Consider the following 11,849-nt stretch of genomic DNA (forward strand, 5'->3'; position numbering starts at 1 on the left):
GAGGTGAAGTGATTGAATGAAAATGTATGATCGTAGTATCTCCCCTGTCAGGTAAGTGTGACTATAGCTCGGAGACATGAGAGACTATCTTGAAATCACCAAAACCAGAGACTATAAAGAGGCGGATTATCTACAGGAAATTAATACAGAATAAACACTTTTTGTATTATCAAAGGCCAACCTAAAATCACCAGTTGTGTCTATTTGACTCCAACAAATGGGTAACGATACAACAGCACATTCAAATGATCTTAATCACAATGCAATTAAAAGTTGTTTGATCATCATCTGAAATTCACAGGAAAGTTTAAAAACACATTTGTATTCTCATATTACAAGCACTTCCTGCTTCTTTGTTTTCTGCTCATGGGCAACTAACTTTCCTGCTACTGCCATTGTACCGCCATAATACAATTCAATAGTTGTCATATCACAACAGATTGTTCTCACATGTGAAAAGTACAGTGCTGAAGAACATAACTTTTCAGAATATATATTCATCCGATGTCGCCGTGGGGGAGCAGCAGCGCCTTCTGCTGTTCGTCGAGATAAATGAAAAAGCTTACAGCACCTGGTATTCCCAGGCGGTCTCCCATCCAAGTACTGACCAGGCCCGACCCTGCTTAGCTTCCGAGATCAGACGAGATCGGGCGTGTTCAGGGTGGTATGGCCGTAAGCGAAAGAAGCAGTCGGAGAAAAGCCCTTTATAGATGTCGATCGTCACCACCCTTAACGCCTGGGTGCACTAATCACCTGGAAATTTGGATAGCTTCAGAGTAGTCCGTTTTGAGTATTTTGATGTACTGTCCTTATAGACTTTAAATGTCACCATTCTTCTTCTCTTCTTTTGACAACATATGTGGAATATAAATACAGATGTCTGACAATATGAATGAAACTACCTCTAAATGAACTTAATGCGTGAGGGTATAAAATATCACAGGAACTTATTGTGCTGGAGCTACAAGCCATTGATTCCTACTTTTATGGAAACTTGAATAGCTTCATAAGTTGGATAAATAGGTTGGCTCTGACATTTACACTGTACAATTCTAGAATCAGAAAAAAAATAAAATTAAATGTGATGTCGCCGTGGAGGAGCAGCAGCGCCTTCTGCTGTTCGTCAAGAGAAATGAAAAAGCTTACAGCACCTGGTATTCCCAGGCGGTCTCCCATCCAAGTACTGACCAGGCCCGACCCTGCTTAGCTTCCGAGATCAGACGAGATCGGGCGTGTTCAGGGTGGTATGGCCGTAAGCGAAGGAATCATGCGGGAAAAGCCCTTTATAGATGTCGATCGTCACCACCCTTAACGCCTGGGTGCACTTATCGCCTGGAAACTTGAATAACTTCAGAGAAGTCTGTTTTGAGCATTTTGTCGTACTGTACATCAAGGACTTTAAATGTCACCATTCTTCTTCTCAGCCACACAACTCTTGATAATATAGTTGATATACAATTACAGATGTTGACAACACCAATTAAAGTAATGTTATCTAATTTGACTTCTTTTTCATTTTTGACAAGTAGAGGGGGTGCACCGTTCCTGGAGATACTGCAATACCAGGTCGATGCGTGGAGTGGACGGAGCAAGCCCCTATTCCATCTCCCTATTCCAAAAATCAATTTAATATATGGTCCCCGGGTAGGGGACGTATCAGATATTAAACTGATAAGAACAGATACTACACTTGATCTTAGCCAAAAGGCCGAGAAGCGATGCCGACAATCGGTCCGCGGTAACTCTATGATCCACCGCACAGTTACTCTCACTCACGGTGCAAACAAACAAACAATCATTTCTACGAGCGAAAAAACCTTCAAAACTATATGCTGACGAATTCAAAACGCTGAGTTTGGCATGACATGACTATACGATACCAAACATAAATATAACATCGCACTCTTTTGTGGAAGAACGTTATGCGAGTGAATGCGACTTCTGGTCACGTGATGTGCTTCCGCCCAATAAGCTACAGTTACGAAAGGAGTAACGTTTCCATCAAATCCTATCCATAGTTTTAATGGATTCGTTGTTCATATAATTAGTTGAAATTAGCGTGTGTGTATGAAAATGAACAAATATTAGCGCTAAAGCTTGCGTTGACCTCTGTCTCCCTCTGGTGTCGATAACAGTTACGTCATACACTGCATTTCTGTTCAACGGACCCACAGGAGACCCATGCATCAAAAAGTGCAGTAATACATATTGTTAAATACTGTCTACTGTGGCTGCAGTAGCGCAATCAATGAAACTTGTAATTATTAAAAAACATTTTTCAAAAACTTAGAGGTGAAGTGATTGAATGAAAATGTATGATCGTAGTATCTCCCCTGTCAGGTAAGTGTGACTATAGCTCGGAGACATGAGAGACTATCTTGAAATCACCAAAACCAGAGACTATAAAGAGGCGGATTATCTACAGGAAATTAATACAGAATAAACACTTTTTGTATTATCAAAGGCCAACCTAAAATCACCAGTTGTGTCTATTTGACTCCAACAAATGGGTAACGATACAACAGCACATTCAAATGATCTTAATCACAATGCAATTAAAAGTTGTTTGATCATCATCTGAAATTCACAGGAAAGTTTAAAAACACATTTGTATTCTCATATTACAAGCACTTCCTGCTTCTTTGTTTTCTGCTCATGGGCAACTAACTTTCCTGCTACTGCCATTGTACCGCCATAATACAATTCAATAGTTGTCATATCACAACAGATTGTTCTCACATGTGAAAAGTACAGTGCTGAAGAACATAACTTTTCAGAATATATATTCATCCGATGTCGCCGTGGGGGAGCAGCAGCGCCTTCTGCTGTTCGTCGAGATAAATGAAAAAGCTTACAGCACCTGGTATTCCCAGGCGGTCTCCCATCCAAGTACTGACCAGGCCCGACCCTGCTTAGCTTCCGAGATCAGACGAGATCGGGCGTGTTCAGGGTGGTATGGCCGTAAGCGAAAGAAGCAGTCGGAGAAAAGCCCTTTATAGATGTCGATCGTCACCACCCTTAACGCCTGGGTGCACTAATCACCTGGAAATTTGGATAGCTTCAGAGTATCCGTTTTGAGTATTTTGATGTACTGTCCTTATAGACTTTAAATGTCACCATTCTTCTTCTCTTCTTTTGACAACATATGTGGAATATAAATACAGATGTCTGACAATATGAATGAAACTACCTCTAAATGAACTTAATGCGTGAGGGTATAAAATATCACAGGAACTTATTGTGCTGGAGCTACAAGCCATTGATTCCTACTTTTATGGAAACTTGAATAGCTTCATAAGTTGGATAAATAGGTTGGCTCTGACATTTACACTGTACAATTCTAGAATCAGAAAAAAAATAAAATTAAATGTGATGTCGCCGTGGAGGAGCAGCAGCGCCTTCTGCTGTTCGTCAAGAGAAATGAAAAAGCTTACAGCACCTGGTATTCCCAGGCGGTCTCCCATCCAAGTACTGACCAGGCCCGACCCTGCTTAGCTTCCGAGATCAGACGAGATCGGGCGTGTTCAGGGTGGTATGGCCGTAAGCGAAGGAATCATGCGGGAAAAGCCCTTTATAGATGTCGATCGTCACCACCCTTAACGCCTGGGTGCACTTATCGCCTGGAAACTTGAATAACTTCAGAGAAGTCTGTTTTGAGCATTTTGTCGTACTGTACATCAAGGACTTTAAATGTCACCATTCTTCTTCTCAGCCACACAACTCTTGATAATATAGTTGATATACAATTACAGATGTTGACAACACCAATTAAAGTAATGTTATCTAATTTGACTTCTTTTTCATTTTTGACAAGTAGAGGGGGTGCACCGTTCCTGGAGATACTGCAATACCAGGTCGATGCGTGGAGTGGACGGAGCAAGCCCCTATTCCATCTCCCTATTCCAAAAATCAATTTAATATATGGTCCCCGGGTAGGGGACGTATCAGATATTAAACTGATAAGAACAGATACTACACTTGATCTTAGCCAAAAGGCCGAGAAGCGATGCCGACAATCGGTCCGCGGTAACTCTATGATCCACCGCACAGTTACTCTCACTCACGGTGCAAACAAACAAACAATCATTTCTACGAGCGAAAAAACCTTCAAAACTATATGCTGACGAATTCAAAACGCTGAGTTTGGCATGACATGACTATACGATACCAAACATAAATATAACATCGCACTCTTTTGTGGAAGAACGTTATGCGAGTGAATGCGACTTCTGGTCACGTGATGTGCTTCCGCCCAATAAGCTACAGTTACGAAAGGAGTAACGTTTCCATCAAATCCTATCCATAGTTTTAATGGATTCGTTGTTCATATAATTAGTTGAAATTAGCGTGTGTGTATGAAAATGAACAAATATTAGCGCTAAAGCTTGCGTTGACCTCTGTCTCCCTCTGGTGTCGATAACAGTTACGTCATACACTGCATTTCTGTTCAACGGACCCACAGGAGACCCATGCATCAAAAAGTGCAGTAATACATATTGTTAAATACTGTCTACTGTGGCTGCAGTAGCGCAATCAATGAAACTTGTAATTATTAAAAAACATTTTTCAAAAACTTAGAGGTGAAGTGATTGAATGAAAATGTATGATCGTAGTATCTCCCCTGTCAGGTAAGTGTGACTATAGCTCGGAGACATGAGAGACTATCTTGAAATCACCAAAACCAGAGACTATAAAGAGGCGGATTATCTACAGGAAATTAATACAGAATAAACACTTTTTGTATTATCAAAGGCCAACCTAAAATCACCAGTTGTGTCTATTTGACTCCAACAAATGGGTAACGATACAACAGCACATTCAAATGATCTTAATCACAATGCAATTAAAAGTTGTTTGATCATCATCTGAAATTCACAGGAAAGTTTAAAAACACATTTGTATTCTCATATTACAAGCACTTCCTGCTTCTTTGTTTTCTGCTCATGGGCAACTAACTTTCCTGCTACTGCCATTGTACCGCCATAATACAATTCAATAGTTGTCATATCACAACAGATTGTTCTCACATGTGAAAAGTACAGTGCTGAAGAACATAACTTTTCAGAATATATATTCATCCGATGTCGCCGTGGGGGAGCAGCAGCGCCTTCTGCTGTTCGTCGAGATAAATGAAAAAGCTTACAGCACCTGGTATTCCCAGGCGGTCTCCCATCCAAGTACTGACCAGGCCCGACCCTGCTTAGCTTCCGAGATCAGACGAGATCGGGCGTGTTCAGGGTGGTATGGCCGTAAGCGAAAGAAGCAGTCGGAGAAAAGCCCTTTATAGATGTCGATCGTCACCACCCTTAACGCCTGGGTGCACTAATCACCTGGAAATTTGGATAGCTTCAGAGTATCCGTTTTGAGTATTTTGATGTACTGTCCTTATAGACTTTAAATGTCACCATTCTTCTTCTCTTCTTTTGACAACATATGTGGAATATAAATACAGATGTCTGACAATATGAATGAAACTACCTCTAAATGAACTTAATGCGTGAGGGTATAAAATATCACAGGAACTTATTGTGCTGGAGCTACAAGCCATTGATTCCTACTTTTATGGAAACTTGAATAGCTTCATAAGTTGGATAAATAGGTTGGCTCTGACATTTACACTGTACAATTCTAGAATCAGAAAAAAAATAAAATTAAATGTGATGTCGCCGTGGAGGAGCAGCAGCGCCTTCTGCTGTTCGTCAAGAGAAATGAAAAAGCTTACAGCACCTGGTATTCCCAGGCGGTCTCCCATCCAAGTACTGACCAGGCCCGACCCTGCTTAGCTTCCGAGATCAGACGAGATCGGGCGTGTTCAGGGTGGTATGGCCGTAAGCGAAGGAATCATGCGGGAAAAGCCCTTTATAGATGTCGATCGTCACCACCCTTAACGCCTGGGTGCACTTATCGCCTGGAAACTTGAATAACTTCAGAGAAGTCTGTTTTGAGCATTTTGTCGTACTGTACATCAAGGACTTTAAATGTCACCATTCTTCTTCTCAGCCACACAGCTCTTGATAACATACTTGATATACAAATACAGATGTCGACAACACCAATTAAAGTAATGATATCTATTTCGATTTCTATTTCATTTTTAACAAGTAGAGGGGGTGCACCGTTCCTGGAGGTACTGCAATACCAGGTCGATGCGTGGAGTGGACGGAGCAAGCCCCTATTCCATCTCCCTATTCCAAAAATCAATTTAATATATGGTCCCCGGGTAGGGGACGTATCAGATATTAAACTGATAAGAACAGATACTACACTTGATCTTAGCCAAAAGGCCGAGAAGCGATGCCGACAATCGGTCCGCGGTAACTCTATGATCCACCGCACAGTTACTCTCACTCACGGTGCAAACAAACAAACAATCATTTCTACGAGCGAAAAAACCTTCAAAACTATATGCTGACGAATTCAAAACGCTGAGTTTGGCATGACATGACTATACGATACCAAACATAAATATAACATCGCACTCTTTTGTGGAAGAACGTTATGCGAGTGAATGCGACTTCTGGTCACGTGATGTGCTTCCGCCCAATAAGCTACAGTTACGAAAGGAGTAACGTTTCCATCAAATCCTATCCATAGTTTTAATGGATTCGTTGTTCATATAATTAGTTGAAATTAGCGTGTGTGTATGAAAATGAACAAATATTAGCGCTAAAGCTTGCGTTGACCTCTGTCTCCCTCTGGTGTCGATAACAGTTACGTCATACACTGCATTTCTGTTCAACGGACCCACAGGAGACCCATGCATCAAAAAGTGCAGTAATACATATTGTTAAATACTGTCTACTGTGGCTGCAGTAGCGCAATCAATGAAACTTGTAATTATTAAAAAACATTTTTCAAAAACTTAGAGGTGAAGTGATTGAATGAAAATGTATGATCGTAGTATCTCCCCTGTCAGGTAAGTGTGACTATAGCTCGGAGACATGAGAGACTATCTTGAAATCACCAAAACCAGAGACTATAAAGAGGCGGATTATCTACAGGAAATTAATACAGAATAAACACTTTTTGTATTATCAAAGGCCAACCTAAAATCACCAGTTGTGTCTATTTGACTCCAACAAATGGGTAACGATACAACAGCACATTCAAATGATCTTAATCACAATGCAATTAAAAGTTGTTTGATCATCATCTGAAATTCACAGGAAAGTTTAAAAACACATTTGTATTCTCATATTACAAGCACTTCCTGCTTCTTTGTTTTCTGCTCATGGGCAACTAACTTTCCTGCTACTGCCATTGTACCGCCATAATACAATTCAATAGTTGTCATATCACAACAGATTGTTCTCACATGTGAAAAGTACAGTGCTGAAGAACATAACTTTTCAGAATATATATTCATCCGATGTCGCCGTGGGGGAGCAGCAGCGCCTTCTGCTGTTCGTCGAGATAAATGAAAAAGCTTACAGCACCTGGTATTCCCAGGCGGTCTCCCATCCAAGTACTGACCAGGCCCGACCCTGCTTAGCTTCCGAGATCAGACGAGATCGGGCGTGTTCAGGGTGGTATGGCCGTAAGCGAAAGAAGCAGTCGGAGAAAAGCCCTTTATAGATGTCGATCGTCACCACCCTTAACGCCTGGGTGCACTAATCACCTGGAAATTTGGATAGCTTCAGAGTATCCGTTTTGAGTATTTTGATGTACTGTCCTTATAGACTTTAAATGTCACCATTCTTCTTCTCTTCTTTTGACAACATATGTGGAATATAAATACAGATGTCTGACAATATGAATGAAACTACCTCTAAATGAACTTAATGCGTGAGGGTATAAAATATCACAGGAACTTATTGTGCTGGAGCTACAAGCCATTGATTCCTACTTTTATGGAAACTTGAATAGCTTCATAAGTTGGATAAATAGGTTGGCTCTGACATTTACACTGTACAATTCTAGAATCAGAAAAAAAATAAAATTAAATGTGATGTCGCCGTGGAGGAGCAGCAGCGCCTTCTGCTGTTCGTCAAGAGAAATGAAAAAGCTTACAGCACCTGGTATTCCCAGGCGGTCTCCCATCCAAGTACTGACCAGGCCCGACCCTGCTTAGCTTCCGAGATCAGACGAGATCGGGCGTGTTCAGGGTGGTATGGCCGTAAGCGAAGGAATCATGCGGGAAAAGCCCTTTATAGATGTCGATCGTCACCACCCTTAACGCCTGGGTGCACTTATCGCCTGGAAACTTGAATAACTTCAGAGAAGTCTGTTTTGAGCATTTTGTCGTACTGTACATCAAGGACTTTAAATGTCACCATTCTTCTTCTCAGCCACACAGCTCTTGATAACATACTTGATATACAAATACAGATGTCGACAACACCAATTAAAGTAATGATATCTATTTCGATTTCTATTTCATTTTTAACAAGTAGAGGGGGTGCACCGTTCCTGGAGGTACTGCAATACCAGGTCGATGCGTGGAGTGGACGGAGCAAGCCCCTATTCCATCTCCCTATTCCAAAAATCAATTTAATATATGGTCCCCGGGTAGGGGACGTATCAGATATTAAACTGATAAGAACAGATACTACACTTGATCTTAGCCAAAAGGCCGAGAAGCGATGCCGACAATCGGTCCGCGGTAACTCTATGATCCACCGCACAGTTACTCTCACTCACGGTGCAAACAAACAAACAATCATTTCTACGAGCGAAAAAACCTTCAAAACTATATGCTGACGAATTCAAAACGCTGAGTTTGGCATGACATGACTATACGATACCAAACATAAATATAACATCGCACTCTTTTGTGGAAGAACGTTATGCGAGTGAATGCGACTTCTGGTCACGTGATGTGCTTCCGCCCAATAAGCTACAGTTACGAAAGGAGTAACGTTTCCATCAAATCCTATCCATAGTTTTAATGGATTCGTTGTTCATATAATTAGTTGAAATTAGCGTGTGTGTATGAAAATGAACAAATATTAGCGCTAAAGCTTGCGTTGACCTCTGTCTCCCTCTGGTGTCGATAACAGTTACGTCATACACTGCATTTCTGTTCAACGGACCCACAGGAGACCCATGCATCAAAAAGTGCAGTAATACATATTGTTAAATACTGTCTACTGTGGCTGCAGTAGCGCAATCAATGAAACTTGTAATTATTAAAAAACATTTTTCAAAAACTTAGAGGTGAAGTGATTGAATGAAAATGTATGATCGTAGTATCTCCCCTGTCAGGTAAGTGTGACTATAGCTCGGAGACATGAGAGACTATCTTGAAATCACCAAAACCAGAGACTATAAAGAGGCGGATTATCTACAGGAAATTAATACAGAATAAACACTTTTTGTATTATCAAAGGCCAACCTAAAATCACCAGTTGTGTCTATTTGACTCCAACAAATGGGTAACGATACAACAGCACATTCAAATGATCTTAATCACAATGCAATTAAAAGTTGTTTGATCATCATCTGAAATTCACAGGAAAGTTTAAAAACACATTTGTATTCTCATATTACAAGCACTTCCTGCTTCTTTGTTTTCTGCTCATGGGCAACTAACTTTCCTGCTACTGCCATTGTACCGCCATAATACAATTCAATAGTTGTCATATCACAACAGATTGTTCTCACATGTGAAAAGTACAGTGCTGAAGAACATAACTTTTCAGAATATATATTCATCCGATGTCGCCGTGGGGGAGCAGCAGCGCCTTCTGCTGTTCGTCGAGATAAATGAAAAAGCTTACAGCACCTGGTATTCCCAGGCGGTCTCCCATCCAAGTACTGACCAGGCCCGACCCTGCTTAGCTTCCGAGATCAGACGAGATCGGGCGTGTTCAGGGTGGTATGGCCGTAAGCGAAAGAAGCAGTCGGAGAAAAGCCCTTTATAGATGTCGATCGTCACCACCCTTAACGCCTGGGTGCACTAATCACCTGGAAATTTGGATAGCTTCAGAGTAGTCCGTTTTGAGTATTTTGATGTACTGTCCTTATAGACTTTAAATGTCACCATTCTTCTTCTCTTCTTTTGACAACATATGTGGAATATAAATACAGATGTCTGACAATATGAATGAAACTACCTCTAAATGAACTTAATGCGTGAGGGTATAAAATATCACAGGAACTTATTGTGCTGGAGCTACAAGCCATTGATTCCTACTTTTATGGAAACTTGAATAGCTTCATAAGTTGGATAAATAGGTTGGCTCTGACATTTACACTGTACAATTCTAGAATCAGAAAAAAAATAAAATTAAATGTGATGTCGCCGTGGAGGAGCAGCAGCGCCTTCTGCTGTTCGTCAAGAGAAATGAAAAAGCTTACAGCACCTGGTATTCCCAGGCGGTCTCCCATCCAAGTACTGACCAGGCCCGACCCTGCTTAGCTTCCGAGATCAGACGAGATCGGGCGTGTTCAGGGTGGTATGGCCGTAAGCGAAGGAATCATGCGGGAAAAGCCCTTTATAGATGTCGATCGTCACCACCCTTAACGCCTGGGTGCACTTATCGCCTGGAAACTTGAATAACTTCAGAGAAGTCTGTTTTGAGCATTTTGTCGTACTGTACATCAAGGACTTTAAATGTCACCATTCTTCTTCTCAGCCACACAACTCTTGATAATATAGTTGATATACAATTACAGATGTTGACAACACCAATTAAAGTAATGTTATCTAATTTGACTTCTTTTTCATTTTTGACAAGTAGAGGGGGTGCACCGTTCCTGGAGGTACTGCAATACCAGGTCGATGCGTGGAGTGGACGGAGCAAGCCCCTATTCCATCTCCCTATTCCAAAAATCAATTTAATATATGGTCCCCGGGTAGGGGACGTATCAGATATTAAACTGATAAGAACAGATACTACACTTGATCTTAGCCAAAAGGCCGAGAAGCGATGCCGACAATCGGTCCGCGGTAACTCTATGATCCACCGCACAGTTACTCTCACTCACGGTGCAAACAAACAAACAATCATTTCTACGAGCGAAAAAACCTTCAAAACTATATGCTGACGAATTCAAAACGCTGAGTTTGGCATGACATGACTATACGATACCAAACATAAATATAACATCGCACTCTTTTGTGGAAGAACGTTATGCGAGTGAATGCGACTTCTGGTCACGTGATGTGCTTCCGCCCAATAAGCTACAGTTACGAAAGGAGTAACGTTTCCATCAAATCCTATCCATAGTTTTAATGGATTCGTTGTTCATATAATTAGTTGAAATTAGCGTGTGTGTATGAAAATGAACAAATATTAGCGCTAAAGCTTGCGTTGACCTCTGTCTCCCTCTGGTGTCGATAACAGTTACGTCATACACTGCATTTCTGTTCAACGGACCCACAGGAGACCCATGCATCAAAAAGTGCAGTAATACATATTGTTAAATACTGTCTACTGTGGCTGCAGTAGCGCAATCAATGAAACTTGTAATTATTAAAAAACATTTTTCAAAAACTTAGAGGTGAAGTGATTGAATGAAAATGTATGATCGTAGTATCTCCCCTGTCAGGTAAGTGTGACTATAGCTCGGAGACATGAGAGACTATCTTGAAATCACCAAAACCAGAGACTATAAAGAGGCGGATTATCTACAGGAAATTAATACAGAATAAACACTTTTTGTATTATCAAAGGCCAACCTAAAATCACCAGTTGTGTCTATTTGACTCCAACAAATGGGTAACGATACAACAGCACATTCAAATGATCTTAATCACAATGCAATTAAAAGTTGTTTGATCATCATCTGAAATTCACAGGAAAGTTTAAAAACACATTTGTATTCTCATATTACAAGCACTTCCTGCTTCTTTGTTTTCTGCTCATGGGCAACTAACTTTCCTGCTACTGCCATTGTACCGCCAT

The sequence above is a fragment of the Eutrigla gurnardus genome (genome assembly GCF_963514095.1).
Source record: "Eutrigla gurnardus genome assembly, chromosome: 16".
Classification (NCBI taxonomy): Eukaryota; Metazoa; Chordata; class Actinopteri; order Perciformes; family Triglidae; genus Eutrigla; species Eutrigla gurnardus.